This window comes from Pongo abelii, chromosome 18 (assembly GCF_028885655.2).
Source record: "Pongo abelii isolate AG06213 chromosome 18, NHGRI_mPonAbe1-v2.0_pri, whole genome shotgun sequence".
Taxonomy (NCBI): Eukaryota; Metazoa; Chordata; class Mammalia; order Primates; family Hominidae; genus Pongo; species Pongo abelii.
In genome coordinates this window covers 88,905,404-88,922,446 of record NC_072003.2, presented here as the reverse complement: position 1 = coordinate 88,922,446, position 17,043 = coordinate 88,905,404, and the positions used below count along the sequence as shown (strand labels likewise).

The 17,043-nt window shown below is 47.3% G+C and overlaps 1 protein-coding gene across 6 annotated transcripts in view; it reads left to right on the top strand.

Annotated features, from left to right (window-relative positions):
* ANKRD11 (ankyrin repeat domain containing 11) overlaps window positions 1-17,043 on the top strand; it is a 218,310-nt gene that overhangs the window by 18,337 nt on the left and 182,930 nt on the right. For 2 of the 6 annotated variants that reach the window (XM_054534312.2, XM_054534309.2), the window contains exon 2: window positions 708-822. The exons of the other annotated variants lie outside the window; for them this stretch is intronic. The gene's annotated coding sequence lies outside the window, so the exon portion shown is untranslated. The remainder of the gene's footprint in view (window positions 1-707; window positions 823-17,043) is intronic. 6 annotated transcript variants of the gene reach the window in all.

The window sequence follows — 17,043 nt, the reverse complement described above, 5'->3', positions numbered from 1 at the left end:
CAAATAAATGGTTGATGTTGCAGTGACCCATGAATGTGCCACTGCCCTCCAGCCTGGGGGACAGAGCAAGACCTCATCTTAAATAAATAAATAAATAAATAAATAAATAAATAAATAAATGGGTCAGAGGAGTGTGATGTGCTCGTGACTCGAGTCCCTGCTCTGCCGCCGAGGCAGCTTCTCCCTGGCCTTAGAGGAATGTGGTGTGCTCGTGACTCAGGTCCTGCTCTGCCGTCGAAGCTTCTCCAGCCTTGCTGCTCCTTTGCTTTGGATCTTTTCATTCCTAGGTTTATTGTTGAGTCTGAGATGGTTTCTTTTCTCCCTCCCCTTCCCCTTAGTAAATGTGCAGATCTCCTAATATTGCACCTGACTTAGAGATCTTGGTACCGTCCCCACAGATCCACACAAACACAAAAGCACAGGTGATACTCAGGTTGGAACATGAAGATGCAAACAGCATCCCCATTTGCCTCTGACTTTTCTGTCTTCCTTAGCTGTGTCCTGCGAGTGTTTATTGGGCAGTGTTGACAGCAGCTTCAGCCTCAGAAAAAGGATGGGAAATTGCTCTCAGACTCAGAACCCTAAAGCTTGGTCCGCATTAGGTTTCTGCCCTGATCCTGATGCTCTTTCTGCCTGGTGGAGAGCACCTTTAAAAGTAGTCACCTGAGGGTCAGGGATGGGTACAACAGCTTCCCATTTTATTCTAGGAGATGTGTCTGGAGATAAAATGAGCGTGTGGTTTGGCAGGGCTGCATGCCTGGAGGGTCATAGCCATTTCCCCTGATGTTCAGGACCTGGTAACTGGAGGAGTAAGGACTTAAGGTACGTGTTTTCCTGTTTCCTCTTTGCTGTGAGTTGTATGTGAGTTGATTTGGGTGGTAAATGAAATCATATCTTTTTTTTTTTTTTTTTTTGAGACAGAGTCTCACTGTCGCCCAGGCTGGAGTGCAGTGGCATGATCTCAGCTCACTGCAACCTCCGCCTCCTGAGTTCAAGCAACTCTCCTTCCTCATCCTCCCAAGTAGCTGGGATTACAGGTGTCTGCCACCACGCCCGGGTAATTTTTGTATTTTTAGTAGAGATGAGGTTTCACCATGTGGGCCAAGCTGGTCCTGACCTCAGGTGATCTGCCCACCTCTGCCTCCCAGAGTGCTGGGATTATAGGCGTGAGGCACCACACCTGGCCATGAAATCATATCTTAAGTGTCTCCATGGTGGTCTAATTTGTTACCTGAAGCTTTTTCTCAGAGCAGCCTCTAGCAAAGAGAATCACTTCCTGTGGACTCCTTCAGGGCTGCAGGGTAACTTGGTGAGTTCTTGCCGTCTTGTGAATTCCTGAGTGGTGAGAGCACCACTCCACATGGGACTTCGGGGCAGCAGGCTTTTAGGTTTCGCACGCAGTTCCTCGAAAGCTGTGATTTGGAAATCGCTAGAATTTCCAGATAGTATCTAGTTTGGAGGGTCAGTAGTGCTTTATTTTTATTTTTATTTTTTTTACTTTTAAAATAGAGGTGGGGTCTCACTCTGCTGTCAGGCTGATCTCCAGCTTCTGAGCTCAAATGATCCTCCTGCCTTGGCCTCCCAGAGTGCTGGGATTACAGGAGTGAGCCACTGCACCCAGCCGCAGTCATGCTTTTAAATTGAGAACGTAGGAAGGAAGGCTTTGGCTCCCATGCTTTCATGAGATTTCTTTTTTTTCTGAGACGGAGTCTCGCTCTGTCGCCCAGGCTGGAGTGCAGCGGCGCGATCTCAGCTCACTGCAAGCTCCGCCTCCCAGGTTCACGCCACTCTCCTGCCTCAGCCTCCCGAGTAGCTGCGACTACAAGCACCCGCCACCGTGCCTGGCTAATTTTTTTTTGTATTTTTTAGTAGAGACGGTGTTTCACCGTGTTAGCCAGGATAGTCTCGATCTCCTGACCTTGTCATCCACCTGCCTGGTACTACCAAAGTGCTGGGATTACAGGCGTGAGCCACGGCGCCTGGCCACGCCCAGCTAATTTTTTGTATTTTTAGTAGAGACCGGGTTTCACCGCTTTAGCCAGGATGTTCTCGATCTCCTGACCTCGTGATCCGCCTGCCTCGGCCTGCCAAAGTGCTGGGATTACAGGCATGAGCCACCGCGCCTGGCCACGCCTGGCTAATTTTTTGTATTTTCAGTAGGGACTGGGTTTCACCATGTTAGCCAGGATGGTCTCGATCTCCTGACCTTGTGATCTGCCTGCCTTGGCCTCCCAAAGTGCCGGGATTAGAGGCGTGAGCCATCGCGCCCGGCCGCTTTCATGAGATTTCTTAGAGGCTAATACTTTTGTTTCCCTCCGTTCTCAGTCTGTGGTGTTAACCAGTATTCCCTACGTACGTTTAGTCTGTACACAAAACACCCATGGCTGCCTCTCTTCAGACTGACCTGCGTTGACCTGGACTTGGATAAGCTCCTCACTGTTATCTGAGGGGTGTGTTTCCCCTTGTGTGCCTGTCATAATAGTGCATCCCATTTCAGCGCTTTTTCTACAGGGCAGGATTTGTAGAAAGGGTTTGAATCTTAGTGATAAGCTATGACCGTGAGTAAGTTACTTCATTTTTCCTCGCTTTTGGTTTTCTTGTAAGAATTGGGATTATAGGCCGGGCATGGTGACTCACGCCTGTAATCCCAGCACTTTGGGAGGCCGGGGCAGGCGGATCATGAGTTCAGGACACGGAGACCAACCTGGCTAACAGGATGAAACCTCGTCTCTACTAAAAATACAAAAAAATTAGCCGGGCGTCGTGGCAGGTGCCTGTAGTCCCAGCTACTCGAGAGGCTGAGGCAGGAGAGTGGGGTGAACCCGGGAGGCGGAGGTTGCAATGAGCCAAGATCGCACCACTGCTCTCCAGCCTGGGCGACAGAGCGAGACTCCATCAAAAAAAAAGAAAAGGAAAAAGTATAACTGACTTTTTTTTTCTGAGACGGAGTCTCACTCTGTCTCCAGACGCGATCTCGGCTCACTGCAAGCTCCGCCTCCCGGGTTCACGTCATTTTCCTGCCTCAGCCTCCCAAGTAGCTGGGACTACAGGCGCCCGCCACCACGCCCGGCTAATTTTTTTGTATTTTTAGTAAAGACGCGGTTTCACCATGTTAGCCAGGATGGTCTCCATCTCCTGACCTCGTGATCCGCCCGCCTCAGCCTCCCAAAGTGCTGGGATTACAGGCGTGAGCCAGCGCGCCTGGCCTACTTTTTCCTTTCTTACTTGCATACCTTTTATCTCCTTTCTCTTGGACTAGAATCTCCAGTACAGTGTTCAAAAGAAGTGATGAGTGAAGATCAACCAGGTGCGGTGGCTCACGCCTGTAATTCTAGCACTTCGGGAGGCCAAGGTGGGTGGATCACCTGAGGTTAGGAGTTTGAGATCATCCTGGGCAACACAGTGAAACCCTGTCTTTACTGAAATGCAAAAAAATTAGCTGGATGTGGCAGTGTTTGCCTCTATTCCCAGCTGCTCAGGAGGCGGAGGCTGGAGAATTACTTGAACCTGGGAGGCAGAGGTTGCAGTGAGCCAAGATTGCGCTACAGCACTCTAGCCTGGGCGACAGAGTGAGACTCCATCTCAAAAGAAAAAAAAGAGTGGATATCACAGGCTTATTTCTTTTTTTTCCTTTTTTTTTTTGAAACAGCCTTGCTCTGTGGCCCAAGCTGAAGTGCCGTGCAGTGTTGGCTCACTGCAAGCTCTGACACAGGCTTATTTGTGATGGTAATTGAAAAGTGTCCACTTTTTCACCATTAACCATGATGTTTGCTGTGAGGTTTCATAAAGGTACTTTATGAGGTTGAGGAAGTTCCCTTCTATTACGAGTTTGCTAAGTATCAGGAATGGACATTGAATTTTATAGTTTTCTTTTACATTTATTTATCATTTGGTTTTGTTTTTTGAACGTTTAACCAATCATGTATTCCTGGGTTAAATCCACTTGGTGACAGTGTATCATTCTTCCTGTAGGATACATTGGCTGGCAGGGTGTCAGCTGAGCCCTGTACGTTTCAACATCCAGCAGGCTGGCCATTGGGGCTGCCAAGAACAGTAGGGCAGCAGAAGCAGGGGCCAGATGGCTTCACTTTTGCTTCATCCTTCTTTTTTTTTGACATAGAGTCTCACTCTGTTGCCCAGGCTGGAGTGCAGTGGCGCGATCTTGGCTCACTGCAACCTCTGCCTCCCAGGTTCCCAAGCAATTCTCCAGCCTCAGCCTCCTGAGTAGCTAACATTACAGGCTTGTACCACCGTGCCCGGCTAATTTTTGCATTTTTAGTAGAGACAGGATTTCGACATGTTGGCCAGGCCAGTCTTAAACTTCTGGCCTCAAGTGATCCACCCGTCTCGGCCTCCCAAAGTCCTGGGATTACAAGTGTGAGCCATTGCACCTGGCCAACTTTTGCTTCATTCTGTTGGTAACAGCAAATCGGTGAGTGAGACTGGATTCAAGGGGTGCAAAATAGACTTTCCCCCCGACCTCATGATTGGAGGAGCTGCACTCACATTGCAGGTGTGGGTGAGAAGGTGAGAGAGTCTGTGCCATGTGGCATAGCCACTACAACAACTTAAACCCAAATCCTCTTAGTTTTGCTGTAGTCATCCTAATAATTGTTTAGATTTCTGCTTTGGTTTTCCTTTTCAAGTTAACACTAAGTTAATAGACCCTTCTTTCCAAGTTCATGATTACAGTGTCATAAAGTGATAAAGACTGCAGTCTGGGCATGGTGGCTCACACCTGTAATCCTAGCACTTTGGGAGGCCAAGGTGGGCAGATCACTTGAGGCCAGGAGTTCAAGACCAGCCTGGCCAACATAACGAAACCCCATCTTTACTAAAAATCCAAAAAAGTTAGCTGGGTATGGTGGTGCGCATCTGTAGTCCTAGCTACTTGGGAGGCTGAGGCAAGAGAAACACTTGAACCTGGGAGGCAGAGGTTGCAGTGAGCCGAGATCACGCCACTGTACTTCAGCCCGGGCAACAGAGCGAGACATTGTCTCAAAAAACAAAACAAAACAAAACACTGTGGGTAGCAGGTCACCCAGTTGTCTTATCTGATTTTTAAAAACATATGCAGTATGTCTTATGGTATCTTGATTGGATTCACAACAGCATTTGGGATCAGCTGTGCAGCGCATCCTGCGTGTTGAAGAGTGATACAGGGCCAGATGCAATGCCTGTAGTCTCAGCACTTTGAGAGGCCAAGGCGGGGGATCACTTGAGACCAGGAGCTCAAGACTAGTCTGTGCAGCATAGCAAGACCCCGTCTCTACAAAAATAAAAATAAAACTTAGCTCGGTGTGATAGCGTGTGCCTGTAGTCCCAGCTACTTGGGAGGCTGAGGCTGGATGGCCACTTGAGCCCAGGGTTTCTCTTTAGAGACAAGGTCTTACTCTGTGGTCCAGGCTGGAGTGCAGTGTTGCCATCACAGCTCACTGCAGCCTCAACTTCCTGGGCTCAGGCAGTTTTCCCACCTCAGCCTCTCAAATAGCTGAGACTACAGGTGCGTGCCACCATACCCAGCTAGCTAATCTTTCTATTTTTTTTTTTTTTTTTTTTTTGTAGAGATGGGGTTTAGCCATGTTGCCCTGGCTCATCTCAAACTCCTGGGCTCAAGCGATCCACCTGCTGTGGCCTCCCCAGGTTCTGGGATTATAGACGTGAGCCACTGCTCCTGGCCTGATTGCAGCTTGTGGGTGTGGCAACTTTGGTCAATAAAAGTTTATGTGGTCTTTTTCTCCCCGCGCCTTCTCCCTCCTGGTACAGAGTTCCTGCAACCATTGGAATTTCTTATGTGATAGGATGGCATTTGCTGTTCATAACTAGCTCCTTCCAGATCACATCAGAGTTGAAGCTGATGAGCTGACAGGGTAGGGCTGGCCACCAGGAAGGCCAGGTGATTATTAGAGGGTTAGAGCTTTCATCTGCAGCCACTGGCCTCCAGGGAGAGGAGCAGGCGCTGACCATGGTGCTCTAAAAACTCTCGAGCATGCCTGAGTTGTGGGAGGGCCCCTGCCGCCCACACTTTGCTCTTTGCATCTTTTGTTTGCTGCTACCGAGTTGTCTTTTTTATGTTTTCCATGTCTAACATGTGGAATACAGTTCAACAGCTTTTAATGTCTTTGTCTACTAATTTTAACACCTGTTTCAGTTCTGTGTGGGTTTATTTCTTTTTCCCTCATTATGGTTTGTATTTGTGTTTTTTGAGCACTAATCATCGTTCTCTGAGGCTTGTATTTTTTTCCTTCTTTGCGTGCCTAGTGATTTTGTTGGATGCCAGGCATTAGGAATTTTACCCTGTTGGGTGATGACTTTCTTTTGAAAAATGAATGAGATGTAGTTCACAGAATAAAAAATCTACCATTTACAGCTCACAGTTCAGTGATTTTTAGCATATTCATTATATTGTGCACCCATCACCACTGTCATATTCCAGCAGGTTTCCATCCTCATGCGGTCCCCTGTGTCATCAGTCCCTGTCCCCATTCCCCCTTTCCCTGACAACTGGTACTCTACTTTCTGTCTCTCTGGATTTGCCTATTGTAAATGTTGCCCATAAATGGGAATTAAGTCTTTTGGGTTTTAGATAAATAAGATCATTATTTCCTCTTCAGAGAATTGAACTGTCAGCAGATGGGGGCTCGTTACTGAGGGGGCTGCATGCGCTCTGGTGTTTACCTGGTGTGCCTGAGCCCACGGCCAGTGCAGCAGGTTCTGCCAGCATCTTTTTCTGGGCAGCTTGTTGAGTTTATGACACAATCTCCTTTTACTGGTCCCTGTTGTGATTGGCACCCTGACCTTTTAGAAAGTGTGATGGTGGCCAGGTGCGGCGGCTCACGCCTGTAATTCCAGCACTTTGGGAGGCCAAGGCGAGCAGATCATGAGGTCAGGAGATCAAGACCATCCTGGCTAACACGGTGAAACCCCATCTCTACTAAAAATACCAAAAATTAGCCGGGCATGGTGGCGGGCGCCTGCAGTCCCAGCTACTCTGGAGGCTGAGGCAGGAGAATGGCGTGAACCTGGGAGGCAGAGCTTGCAGTTAGCTGAGATCGTGTCACTGCACTCCATCCTGGGCGACAGAGCGAGACTTCGACTCCGTCTCAAAAAATAACAAAAAAAACCCAAGAAAGTGTGATGGTGGCTGTGGAGCAGAGGAGTCTTCTTTCGCTAGTACACATGATGTGCCAGGAGTACATGGGAGTCGTGTGCCGGTGGACACACAGAAGCGACTTTTTCCTTTGTCTCATGGTGGAATGCTGGAGGAGCAAGTGTTCCCACCTGCTGAGCAGCTGAAAGCAGGCTTTCCGCAGATGTGTGCGGGTGGGCGGTGTGGCACAGAAAGGCCTCGACGGACTGTCTGCTCTTACGGCAAGAGTGTGCTGCCCCTGTTCTCTGTCGTGGCCTCTGCTGTAAAGATGAGAGAAGTCCGATGCCAGTCTAATTCATGATTCTTTCTTAGTTAAGCTTTTTAGGATTTTGTGGAAACTTGCAGGATTTTCTGTTGATATGTGGGAGTCTGACATTTTGCTATTTTTAGGGTTTAGATTGTGACTTTTTTATATTGGTTAGCATCTTGAAGCTCTTTTAATATGCAGACTTGTCTTTTTAACTCCATCTCAGTTTTTCTGTCAAGGGCCAGTTAGACCTTGTGGGCACATGTTCTCTGACAGCTCTTCAGCTCTGCTGTTGTATCATGGGAGGAACCGGGGCCACACTTAAAACGAGCCTGGCTGTTTTCCAATTAAAACTATTACTAACCCTGAAATTAGAATTTCATATAATTTTCACTTACCACAAAATGTTATTTTCTTTTTCAACCAGGTATAAATATAAACCTCATTCTTAGCCTGTGGACCGTCTAAAAAAGACATTGGGCCAGATTTGTCCCCTGACCCCCAGGTGGTTTCCCCATCATAGTAATCATAGTAGATGAACTTGGAACTGTGTAGCTTTATTGGTTTTCATCCTTGAAGCTTGCTTTTCCTCTGCAGCGGTCCTGACTTTCTGTAGAGTTTGATCTCTGCGGCTTCTTCCTTCTGTAGAGTTTGATCTCTGTTTTCTCTAGACTTAAGTTATTTGTCTGATCTCATTTACTTTCTGTTAATTTAGGTGCTTAATTCTGGTCAACTATTGACATATCATTCTTCTGTTTTCCAGCGCTGTTACAGATTTATTCTTTTCTTTTTTTCTTTTTCTTTTCTTTTCTTTTTTTTTTTTTTAAGATGGAGTCTCACTCTGTCGCCCAGGCTGGAGTGCAGTGTTGTGATCTTGGCTCACTACAGCCTCCACCTCCCAGGTTCAAGCAATTCTCGTGCCTCAGCCTCCTGAGTAGCTGGAATTACAGGTGCCTGACTGCACACCTGGCTAATTTTTTGTATTTTTAGTAGAGACGAGGTTTCACCATGTTGGCCAGGCTGGTCTTGAACTCCTGACCTCATGATCTGCCTGCCTCGGCCTCCCAAAGTGCTGGGATTACAGGCGTGAGCCACCACACTCTGCCAGATTTATTCTTTTCAAAATGTTTGTTACTTTAAGAAATTTTAGATGAGAGGATTAGATTCCACCATTGTGATCTTTTTTTTCTTTTGAGATGGAGTCTCGTTCTGTCACCCAGGCTGGAGTGCAGTGGTGCGATCTTCGCTCGCTACAGCCTCCACCTCCCAGGTTCAAGTGATTCTCATGCCTCAGCCTCCCGAGTAGCTGGGACTACAGGCGCCCACCACCACGCCTGATTGATTTTTGTATTTTTAGTAGAGACAGGGTTTCACCATGTTGGCCAGGCTGGTCTTTTAACTCCTGACCTCAAGTGATTCGCCCACCTCACCCTCCCAGAATGTTGGGATTACAGGTGTGAACCACTGGGCCTGGTGTTAGCGTTGTGATTTGATAGTACTACAGTGCTATTATATTTTGTAAATAGGATTGCAGTCTGAACAGGAGGAACTCCCACCATAGGTGTTTTGCATAAGTAGAAAGCCATGGGAGCACTAAACTTAATAACAGTCTATTGCTTGTGTGGTAACGTAGGGAATTAATTTTGAATTCAATGTGAACTAGACAATTTGCCGTGGAATACTACGTTGAAATTATTGAAAAACACTTATCCAGTATGAGGCTTTTTTTAAATGAAGCTCGTGACAGACAGAAGTATACCAGTGATTAAGAAGATGCTGGGATGGGGCTTTTTCAATAGATGCTCTGCAGGTCTCCAAAATGAGTGCCAGAGGAGGGGAGAGGGCAGTGTCAGAGTCTTCTGAACATTCTGAGAGCTGAGCTGCTGGGAGACAGGCTTAAATGAGAACCCTAGTTTTCAAAACTTAATGTTTTAATGGAAATGACCATAGTTATTAGTGTTAAAAGATACATTTCTTCTTATTTATTTAGAAGATGAAGTTCAGAGAATTTAGGTAGCCTAAATAAGATAGCATAGTTAATAATTCTATGAACTTTCCCTTGTTTAGTAAATCGGTATTAAAATGGAATTATTAAGTGGGGTGTGGTGGCTCACGCCTGTAGTCTCAGCACTTTGGGAGGCCGAGGGAGGCAGATAATGTGAGCACAGGAGTTTGAGACCAGCCTGGGCAACATGATGATACCCTGTTTCTACAAAAAATACAAAAATTAGCCAGGTGTGGTGGCAGGTGCCTGTGGTCCCAGCTCCTCAGGAGGCTGAGGGGAAGGATTGCCTGAGCCCAGCAGTATAAAATTGACCATTTGTACCATTTTTGAGTGTGCAGTTCTCTGGTATTAGATTCACATGGTATGAAGCCATCACCACCATCCCTCTCCAGAACTTGGTCTTCCCAGACGACACCGGCTACCCATTAACACTAACTCTTCATCCCTCTCCCCATAACCTCGACTCTCCCCATAACTCCTGACCACCAATCTGCTTTCTGTTATGAATGTCACCACTCAAGGCACCTCTCCTATAAGGGGGGGGGGCCATACGATATTTGTCCTTTCTTCTGAGTGTCACCACTCAAGGCACCTGTCCTATAAGGGGGAGGATCATACGATATTTGTCCTTTCTTCTCTTATGAGTGTCACCACTCAAGGCACCTCTCCTATAAGGGGGGGTCATACGATATTTGTCCTTTCTTCTCTTATGAGTGTCACTGCCCAAGGCACCTCTCCTGTAAGCGGGGTTGGGGGGGGGGTCATACAATATTTGTCCTTTCGTGACTGGCATATTTCCCTTTTGGATCAGTTTGTTCCTTTGGGTCAGAATCTTCAGTTGAACGATTTGCCCCACAGCTCAGATTCCTCACTTGTGACTACCCCCTGCAGGTCAAATTCGATTTTTGTTTACTTACTTATTTTTGAGACAGAGTCTTGCTGTCTTGCTTGGGCTGGAGGGCAGTGGTGTGATTGTGGATCACTATAGCCTCGACCTCCTGGGTTCAAACAACCCACCTGCTTCAACCTCCCATAGTGCTGGGATTACATGCGTGAGCTGCTGTGCCCAGTGTCAAATTTAATTTTTGTTCTGTTTTGTTTTTGAGACAGAGTCTCGCTCTGTCACCCAGGCTGGAGTGCAATGGCACTATCTTGGCTCACTGCATCCCCCACCTCCCAAGTTCAAGCAATTTTCCTGCTTCAGCCTCCCGAGTAGCTGGGATTACAGGCACCTGCCACCACGCCCGGCTAATTTTTTGTATTTTTAGTAGAGACGGGGTTTTGCCATATTGGCCAGTCTGGTCTCGAACTCCTGACCTCAGGACATTTATAGGATACATTTATTATTTTTATGACCAAAGCATGTGATTTTTATTTTTTAATTTTAATTTTATTTTTAATGTTTATTTTTTTGTTTTGTTTTTGAGACGGAGTCTTACTCTGTTGCCCAGGCTGGAGTGCAGTGGCGCAATCTCAGCTCACTGCAATCTTGGCCTCCCAGGTTCAAATGATTCTCCTGTCTCAGCCTCCCGAGTAGCTGGGATTACAGCCGCACACCACCAAGCCCAGCTAATTCTTTTGTATTTTTAGTAGAGACAGAGTTTCACCATGTTGGGCAGGCTGATCTCAAACTCCTGACCTCAAATGATCCACCTACCTCAGCCTCTCAAAGTGCTGGGATTACAGGTGTGATCCAGCGCGCCTGGTGAGATTGCTTCTTTTAATTTATTCTAACTCTATATTTAATCTAGAAAACAAACCTTTGAGGGGTTACTACAAAGCTAACTGAACATCGTAATGTGTGTCTAGCACATGCATTTCAGGGCTCCACTGCAAGGAGCTGTGTTGAGATCACCTGAATCATGATTAATAATGGAGTATAAGGAACACAGGTCTCTAGATGTGACTCTTGCCATACCCTCAGATTACATCAGGGCAGAGCTGACAATCTGCCTGGCCCTGAACTCACGCTGCCCCAGCCACCCAACACCTTGGAGGCAAAGAATACTCCCTTTCGTACCATGCTGTACAAGGTGTAGTAAAACAAAACCTGTTTTTTTTTTTGAGACGGAGTCTCGCTCTGTTGCCCAGGCTGGAGTGCAGTGGCGCGATCTCGACTCACTGCAACCTCCGCCTCCCGGGTTCATGCCATTCTCCTGCCTCAACCACCCAAGTAGCTGGGACTACAGGCAACTGCCACCACGCCCAGCTAATTTTTTGTATTTTTAGTAGAGACAGGGTTTCACCGTGTTAGCCAGGATGGTCTCAATCTCCTGACCTCATGATCTGCCCGCCTCGGCCTCTCAAAATGCTGGGATTACAGGCGCGAGCCACCGCGCCTGGCCTTTTTTTTTTTTTTTTGGTTACAGGGTCTTGGTTGATCGCCCAGGATGGAGTGCAGTGACATGAAATTGGCTCACTGCAATCTCGACTTCCTGGGCTCAAGCGATCCTCCAGGCTCAGCCTCCTGAGTAGCTGGGACTGCAGGCATGACCACCATGCCCAGCTACATTTTTATTGTTTGTAGATGTGGGGCCTTGCTGTGTTGCCCAAGCTGGTCTCAGACACCTCAAGAAATCCTCTTGCCTAGGCTTCCCAGTGTGCTGGGATTACAAGCATGAGCCACTGTTCCTGACTTTTATTATTTTAAACCTTTTTATAGAACATGATCAGTTGTTTGATAAATACTGAAACAGTACTAGGAATCAGTTTTTTAGTTGTTTACCAAACATATTATGCGGGAACTGAATTCACAAAAAGTTGTTTTGAAATTTGGTCCACAAATTCACTTAAGGTTGGAAATATAAAACTTGTAAGAGGCCGGGTGTCGTGGCTCAAAAAGAAAGGAAAAGATACTTTCAGGCTTAGAGTTAGTCTTTTTTGTTGGAAATTTTCACAACTTCAGAAAAACTTCATCAACAGGTTTAGAAGCATCTGCTTTATTGACTTTCCCGATTTCTTCGTATGAGTCAGTAATTGTTTTTGTTAACTTGAAGATGGGTCTGAATTCTCTTTCCCAAGCTCTCTCTGCTGGCTTCACTGTTACCACTGTTCCCTCCTCTCAAGACATCCTTTGATGCAGATCTCGTTATTATGGTCAGAAAACAGAACCAGATGCACATCTGCCTTTCCCATCCATGCTCTTGGCCCAATCTTGGAGGTTGTCTTGATTTCTTAGAAATTTATCAATTAAGAATTTATTCTTAGCATTGGCAGCCATTGTCTGATCCATTTCCCATGTGAATAAATGCATGTATGGTTATTTCATCTAGCACAGTCTTCCCTTGTTTAGTATAGTTTTCGAAGAGTTCACCACTGTGAATCTGGGTTCTTTCATCACAGAGAAGTTTTCCTGAAGACAGGTGTATGTGACCAGGGTCATGACGGTGTGGGTTTGCTGCATCCCCTTGCCAGTGCCAGGACCCCTGAGGAACCACAGGACCAGTGGGCAGCTTCATGAGGCTGGGGCCGCAGAGGAGATGCAGGCAGCCAGTCAGCAGCAGGAAGCTGAGGCCCAGGGCACGCAGTGGCCAGCAGCAGGCTGGCTCCCTCTTTGGGAGGTTAAATCAAGTTTTGGTTACCTAAGGCAAAGCAGGCTTGGATTTTGTTTAAGGAGATACTGTTGAATGAAACAGCTTCTTTGTAGCCAGCAGCCTTGGAGATGATTAATGGAACACGTCTGAACTTGCCAGAGTGATGTTCAGCCTTCCAATGGAACTGCAAAATCATGAGTGAAAGCGTGGCAAAGTATTTTCTTTAATGTAAAATGTTATTCCTAAGAAATGAAATTACGTGGCCGGGCGCGGTGGCTCATGCCTGTAATCCCAGCACTTTGGGAGGCTGAGACGGGCGGATCACGAGGTCAGGAGATCGAGACCATCTTGGCTAACACAGTGAAATCCTGTTTCTACTAAAAATACAAAAAATTAACAGGACTTGTTGGCAGGCGCCTGTAGTCCCAGCTACTCGGGAGGCTGAGGCAGGAGAATGGCGTGAACCCAGGAGGCGGAGCTTGCAGTGAGCTGAGATCGCGCCACTGCACTCCAACCTGGGCGACACAGCGAGACTCCGTCTCAAAAAAAAAAAAAAAAAAAAAAAGAAATTACGTAAAGCAAGTGCTAAAGTACAACAAGAACAGGAGTTTATGTTTTGAAGAAAATTGGTTGAATTTTATTTTGATTAAACCTCTAAAACACCATTTCAGAAAGCTTTTTTTTTTTTTTCTTTTTGTATCACTGCTTTTCTGGGGCCACCCCACAGCAGTGGTGTCTGAGAACAGAGCTGCAGGTGGATGGCTGCGGTCTCCAGTCCTCAGGTGTGGGGTCTCCAGGGCTCTGGCCAGGACATCTTTCTTTGGGAGCAAGTCATTGCGAGATGCCGTCTCAGCTGGGATCTGGGTCTGAATCTGACGATTGTGTATTGGTTCACGTGGCTCCATTCAGCTCCGCACTTGTGCGTTTCACATGTACCTGGATTTTTTCAGGGATGTTTATACCAGTATACTTTATATAATAAAAGCAGCCATTTTAGAAGGTCCAGTAGGATGAGTTTGACAGTTTTGATACCCCAGGTATTAAGCACCAGCTTAACACAGACGTTTCCATCACCGCAGAAGGCCCATTTGTAACCAGGACCCTCCACTGCCCCAAGCACTGCCAGCCCACTTTCTGTTATTATGGATTCGTTTTGCTTATTTTAGAATTTCATATGAATGGAATTTGTAGTCTTTTATTTTTTTTTGAGACGGAGCCTTGCTCTGTCACCCAGGCTGGAGTGCAGTGGCATGATCTCAGCTCACTGCAGCCTCCGCCTCCCGGGTTCAAGTGATTCTTCTGTCCCAGTCTCCCGAGTAGCTGGGATTACGGGTGCCCGCCACCACGCCTGGCTAATTTTTGTATTTTTAAGTAGAGACAGGGTTTTACCATATTGACTGGGCTGGTCTTGAACTCCTGACCTTGTGATGTGCCCACCTCATCCTCCCAAAGTGCTGAGATTACAGGCGTGAGCCACTGCGCCTGGCCTGGAATTTGTAGTCTTTTGAGTCTGACATACTACTTTAATTTTATTGAGGTAAGACTCACATAACGAACACCCCACCACTCTGACCGTTTGAATGTGTACAATTCCATGGCTTGTAGCACATTTACAACTTTGTGCAACTAGCACCATTATCTCTATTCCAGGATATTTCCGTTCCCCCTGAAGGAAGCGCTCCACTTCTCCGCAGGTCTTCAGCCACTGTTGACTCTGTGTCACTGTGGATCTGTCTGTTCTGGAGACTTCCTAGGAATGAGTTCATATAACATATGGCCTTTAGTGTCCGGCTTCTTTCACGTAACGTGTTTTTGGAGTCCATCTGTGTTGTATGTCTTGGAACTTTATTCCTGTTTACTTGTGAATAATGCTGCATTGTCTGGGTGGAGGCATGGTGTTTACCCATCACGTCTTGATTGACACTTGGCTTGTTTCCATCTTTTTTTTTTTTTGAGATGGAGTCTTGCTCTGTCACCCAGTCTGGAGTGGCGTGATCTCGGCTTGCTGCAACCTCTGCCTCCCGGGTTCAAGTGATTCTCCTGCCTCAGCCTCCCGAGTAGCTGGGATTACTGGCACATGCCACCACGCTCGGCTAATTTTGTATTTTTAGTAGAGACAGGGTTTCTCCATGTTGGTCAGGCTGGTCTCGAACTCCCGACCTCAGGTGATCTGCTTGTCTTGCCCTCCCGAAGTACTGGAATTACAGGCGTGAACCAGTGAGCCACCTTGCCTGGCCCCCGTTTCCACCCCCCACTTTTTTTTTTTTGAGACCGAGTCTTGTTCTGTTGCCCAGGCTGGAGTATAGTGGCGCAATCTCGGTTCACTGTAACATCCGCCTCCTGAGTTCAAATGATTCTCCTGCCTCAGCCTCCCGGGTAGCTGGGACTACAGGTGCACGCCACCACACCAGACTAATTTTTGTATTTTTCAGTAGAGACAGGATTTCAGCACGTTGGCCAGGCTGGTCTCGAACTCCTGACCTCAGGTGACTGGCCAGCCTCAGCCTCTCAAAAGTGCTGGGATTAGAGATGTGAGCCACCACGCCTGACCTGTTTCCACCTTTCTGACTGTTTTCAATAGTGCTGTGAGCATGTGTGCACAGGTTACCATTTGAACACTTTTTGGGTGTATACCAAGGAGTGGAATTGCTGTGTCATATCATAGTTCTGTGTTTACCTTTTGAGGAATTGCCAAAGTATTTCAACAACAGCTGCACCATTTTACATTCCTACCAGAGAGGTCAAAATGTACAGCCCCAATTCTTTGAGAATCGAGTCTGCGGCACTCTCTTTTGTACCAGCATTGGGGGCTGCTGTCTCCAAGGATGAGGTGTGTGAGCAGGTAAGTTCATCACCACAGCTCTCTCCTGCCCAAATCGAGCTGCTTTTTCATTAGGCGTTCTCTGCTTGTTAGAAGTTTTTTATTAGACTCCACAGTTCTGAAGAGTTGATTCTGACAGTTTTTGCAGCTTACTCATGCAGTGTTGGAAGGAGTGAGTTTTGGAGCTGTTTTCAGTGACATCCGCACCTGGTGTGTTTTGAGGTTTGTCCATGATGGGGCGCCTGTAGCTCCTGTGTGGTTTTTCTTACTGAGTAGCTTATATAGCTATGTGGGCTCTGCACTGTTGCCACAGCACTTAAGGGGAGATAGCATGAGGAACCCTAACAGCACCCATGGGAGCAGCTTGCAGAACCCTAACAGCACCCAGGGGAGCAGCTTGCAGAACCCTAACAGCACCCGGGGAGCAGCTTGAGGAACCCTAGAAACACCCAGGGAAGCAGCTTGAGGAACCCTAGAAGCACCCAGGGGAGCAGCTTGAGGAACCCTAGAAGCACCCAGGGGAGCAGCTTGCAGAACCCTAACAGCACCCAGGGGAGCAGCTTGCAGAACCCTAACAGCACCCAGGGGAGCAGCTTGAGGAACCCTAACAGCACCCAGGGGAGCAGCTTGAGGAACCCTAACAGCACCCAGGGGAGCAGCTTGAGGAACCCTAACAGCACCCAGGGGAGCAGCTTGAGGAACCCTAACAGCACCCAGGGGAGCAGCTTGAGGAACCCTAACAGCACCCAGGGGAGCAGCTTGAGGAACCCTAACAGCACCCAGGGGAGCAGCTTGAGGAACCCTAACAGCACCCAGGGGAGCAGCTTGAGGAACCCTAACAGCACCCAGGGGAGCAGCTTGAGGAACCCTAACAGCACCCAGGGGATCAGCTTGCAGAACCCTAACAGCACCCAGGGAAGCAGCTTGAGGAACCGTAGCAGTGGCAGCTGCTGAGATTCTGGCCTAGAGCTGCTTTCATAGTGGCTTGGTTTAAGACAGATTTATAATTTGTGAAGGAGAAAATTAGCATTAATATATGAGCAGTGCTTATTAAAAATTAATTGCTTGTATGAGTGTAGTATGATTGTTTTAGAAACTTGCCTTTTCTTAGGAGTTTTTTACCCACTAGGTCAAGGATGTAAGATTTGCAACCTGCAGTAGAGGCCTTCTGTGCCCTTGTGGGTCGGATCCTTGCTGTGGGACTCAGCGTAGGCCTCAAGTGCTCTCCTTATCTGCCCCTGTGTCCCAGGCAAGTCTGCAGAAGTTGTGGTCTGTGGCCTTAGTCTG